At 35.0% G+C, this 4,604-nt stretch overlaps 1 long non-coding RNA gene across 1 annotated transcript; it reads left to right on the forward strand.

Moving 5' to 3' along the window:
- Window positions 1-1,195: 1,195 nt before the first annotated feature.
- On the forward strand, window positions 1,196-2,713 carry Gm35368. The gene is made up of 2 exons (XR_003947496.1): window positions 1,196-1,254; window positions 2,610-2,713. It is a non-coding gene; the product is annotated as a predicted gene, 35368 (long non-coding RNA).
- Window positions 2,714-4,604: the final 1,891 nt, after the last annotated feature.

Below are 4,604 nucleotides of genomic sequence, written 5' to 3' on the forward strand. Positions count from 1 at the left end.
AATTTCTGTCTTGTTTCCTTTCCGTTGGTAAGAGTTTGGTGTTGAAGTTTCCCATTATTAATGTGTGAAGGTTGATGTGTGCGATAAGCTTTAGTAATTTTTTATTGTTGTGAGAATGTAGGTGCCCTTGCATTTAGGGCATATATGTTCCTTATATGAGAATAAAATGTCTTTCCTCTTCTCTGTTGATTAATTTTGGTGGAAAATCTATTTTATTTTTAGATATTACACTTGCCACAAAAAAAGGGAATTGATTGCTTGAAAAATGTTCTACCCTTATATATTAGCCATCATAATAAACTGTCACATTTTATTTTATCCTTGAATTAGACAATGGGTAGCAAAAGAATCAAGAGGTTCAGAACACCCAACATAGTTTATTTAAAACTGCTTAATATGTGCATATACATGAGTGAATAGTCATCTTTCAATATATGTTTTGAAAAAGGAAGATATATATGTATATGTATATGTATATGTATATGTATATGTATATGTATATGTATATGTATATGTATATGTATATGTAATGTATATGTATATGTGTGTATATGTGTATATCTATATATATATATAGATAGATAGATATATAAATCTGATTGCAAAGAACAGAAGATAATAAGCCATTGACTTATTTTTTCCTGCTTCACACATTCTGTCTTGTACTTGAGCTGTTATCATGGGCAATGGATTATTTGCATTAGTGTGTTTTTTTTTTTTTCTCAAACTCTGGATTGGTATGGCAGCCAGCTTACTTTCTTTCTTAACTGTTTTAGTTTTTAGATAATTAATAAGAAGCTATGTGTACAGTTGTCATTAACAACTGAGCTTTCTAACAAGAAAATTTACAAATTATCCTTCACCCTTTTATTTTAGTCATTGCATTTCTTAGTGAGGCACCAAGATTTGTCTCCTATTTTCAAAATGTATTGTTTCAAATATTTAATTTTTAAAAAATTATAATTATATTATCTGTAGCTCTGCACATATTATATCTTCTCTAATGCTTGTTTGTAATTTCTAGATAAACTTCAAAAGTAAATAAATATTGATTTTATATGAGTTTTTTCTACTATTTTGCCTGAATATTCTTCAGCAAATGACTTTTAGATACCTTTAAAGGAATTGTACCAAGACCCTGAATTAAATATTATATCAGATTCTTTTTCTTCTCTTGAATGTTCTACAGGCTTGTGACTAGCTGTGATCTCTTCCATGATCACAAATTAGAAGAATGGTGATTATATGTGTGTGGTATGGTATTATATGGTATTATATATAATCAGTATTGGTTTAATGCTTATGTTATCATATCAATGTGTCCACAAATTTTGACATGTGCCTTTACAAAAATTAATGTATTTATATCACCCTTTTCAGACATTTGATTAATTATATCTGCTCAGCTGTTTTTGTCCATCCATTTCACCTACATCATGATTGGAAGGTGCTGAAATTTGAGAGTCACAAATTCTATTTCTTTGTAAATCACATAAAATTCACTTCAGGCTTTCCACTTAGCAACTTCTCAACATGTGTTCTTAATGAATTAAAGACTATCAGAAACTGAAGACACAGGGGAAAAATCGAGGCATTAGACTTTTTCTGTGGTGTAAATATTTTATTATTGGATGAGCACAGCATTGTCACTGTGAGGAACATTTAATGTTCATTAAAACCCAGTTCATCTCATTTGAAAACTATTTACTGTACGTAAATGTGAAACAAAAAGAAAAATCCAATATAAATGTAGATAAAGAGTCAAATATCAAATATTAAGGATTGCACTGCTAAAACAACTATGAAGACTACTACCTTAAATCATTAAAGATAAAATTTTATCTGTAACCAATGATGATTACATTGGATGCTTTATTCTTAGGTAATGTGTGTCTTAATACTGATACTGAGCACAAACTCACTAAGATTAGAATAAAATTCCCTTAATATATGCGATGAACAGGACCCAAGATGGGTACCATTGTTTCAGATGATTATTCTGAATAGAATCTTTTAATTTTGTGTAAACATTAACAACACTAATTTTCAGATGTTTTGTGAAGCCATAGCATAATTTATACTGCTTGTTTATTTATTAATTTATTCATACATTTACTTATGTGAGGTATTTTTTATAGAAAACTGTGTTTGGGGGTGCATGTACATATCTATGCAACTGGATGTACATCAGATACCTTTTTCACTGGATTTCTCTGCCTTATGTTTGAGACAAGTTCTAGCACTGGAATTAGGGCTAAACCCATTGATTTTCCTACCTCTCAGACTTCCTCTTGAATACATGTCTTTACATCTTGCTTTTAATATGAATACTGGAGTTTTTAACTAGGTATTCACGATTATCCACTGACCAACCTCCCCAGTCTCATTTGTTTACTTCCAAGTTCCTAGGAATCCAAGCCTTTAAACATACAAATTTTGTCAACCTTAGAGGAAGTATTTGTATCTCTGACGGTTCTATTGTATTTGTTCAATGCCTTTGCATAAAATAATTACTCTGCAGAGAAGAGCAAAGGGTACATGGGTCATATATCTTATTTGGGTGTGTGCCAAACTTGATCTTGATTTCAATTTCCCAATTTCCTTTTCAGGAAAATAACATCCATGCCATCCCACATTTTGCCATTGCAAACTTCTGCCATGGGAAAGATGAAACAGAAAACACTTGCTTCAAATATATCGTGATACATAATGAGATTGCCATTCCTCATTCTTATTATATCTGGATTTACAGTGACTGAGGAGGTACATGAGTCACATATCTGGTTGTGTCTATGAGTATTCTCCAAAAGGAGTGACATAGGAAATGAAAGAACCTAGTGGGGAAACCCCCACTCAACTCCCTATTCTGCGTGCACCCAAGAAGCACAAACAGAACAGAACACCTTGATGTAAAACCATGAGGTAGTTTAATGGAGGAGCTCTGGGTCGAAATGTATCTCACGCAGAAGACAGTAGATTCGACCATGAGGTTTGGAAGCTAGGGGGTTTTATAGAAAAGGGGCTGGGGCTGGGTGAAGAATTGGTGCAGTTTCACAAGATTGGTCCATTTAAACATCAGCAGACTGTACATGCAGATAACATTTAACTTAGGTCAGAAGGGCAGGAGATAGGGAGGTGCCTGACCAGTCCGGACATGTCATTCTCTTCATCTTGATGGCCAGGCAGCCTCAGGAATGTCTTATTGATAGGCTTGCCTTGGCGTGTCCTGGCCTGTTCTGCTATGTTCTCAGCCCCAGGTTTCAAAGCTCACAAACAACTCTTTGGGCTATTTGACATAAATTACATGAATCACAGGTCTCAAGTTTTATTTTCTTTCAGAAAGAAGCCCCACTCTATTATATAAGCAGGACAAATAGGTAGAGTGAATACATACTGTGCGTATACCCCCTGTACATATGTAGAAGATAGGCAGCTGGGTTTTCTTGTGGTCTCCAACTGGAGCAGGGGTTGTTCCTAAAGATGTTGCCTGTCTGTGAAATAAATTCCCTTAATTGGACTGCCTTGTCTGGTGCCAGTAGAAGAAAATGTGCTTAGACTTACAGAGAACTGATGTGCCAGGCTGGGTGGATTCCCCAGGGGTACCTCAACCTTCTCACAGCAGAACAGGTGGTGCAAGGGATGGTTCAAGGGGGATCTGGGAGTGGGAGCTGTGTTGGGATATAAAGTGAATGAATAAATAAAAAAAAGAATATGAAAGATATTTTATGCAATCAACTAAAACCTCCATACTGGGAATAGGTTACATCTTTTGAAGTTGTTGGCCAAAGGGATCCCAGTAGACCTCCCTAAACATTCCAAACTACTATCAAGATCACTGATTGTTCTCCATATCCTAACAGTAGGACTCTACTGCTAAAAACATACTTATTTATGTCACTAAGGATGAAGAGCTGGTAGCTAGCTAGCTACTTCACCCTTACTGACTACAGTTAATGGTTCTGGAAGGTGCCTTACATGCTACCAGAGGAAAGAAGTATTTATCAATAGCACTAAGCTATGAACCCAGTGTCCTATAGCAGTGGCTCATCAGCATGACACACTGGTGCAATATTAGAACGAATGGTATAGAGCACATCACTTTTTGATTGGATTAAAAGGCAAATCCATGAGATGGAGCACATGCCTGACTTTGCTAAAGTGGCCAAGGACTTGCAATTAGATAGGGAAACTTAATACTATTATTCTGCTAAAGATGCATAGCAATTAAATAGTATTTAATGCCATATTGCTATATCCATAGATCCATGCATTGTCCAACACTCACCCAAAAAGTTGCTTTTTGTAGTGGTTGGTATTTAACACAGAGACACAAAATGGGACAAGATGCAGACAATAAGAAAAATCCAAGCCCCTACTGCTAGATTTAGGGATCTATACAGAAGAGCAGGCAGAAAAATTGTAAGTCCAACCCTTAACCAAGAAGCCATGTTCAGCTAATACCATCTGAAAAACAAAAAAAAAAAAAAATGTCAGTTTTCTCCAGTGAATAGTCAGTGGATATATCAACCACACCCCAGGGTAAACCAATGTCTAGTAGTTGTCAATCACAAGACAGACTCCAGATATACTTTTGTGTATTTTTT

This window comes from Mus musculus, chromosome 8, assembly GCF_000001635.26.
Source record: "Mus musculus strain C57BL/6J chromosome 8, GRCm38.p6 C57BL/6J".
In the NCBI taxonomy this organism is placed as follows: domain Eukaryota; kingdom Metazoa; phylum Chordata; class Mammalia; order Rodentia; family Muridae; genus Mus; species Mus musculus.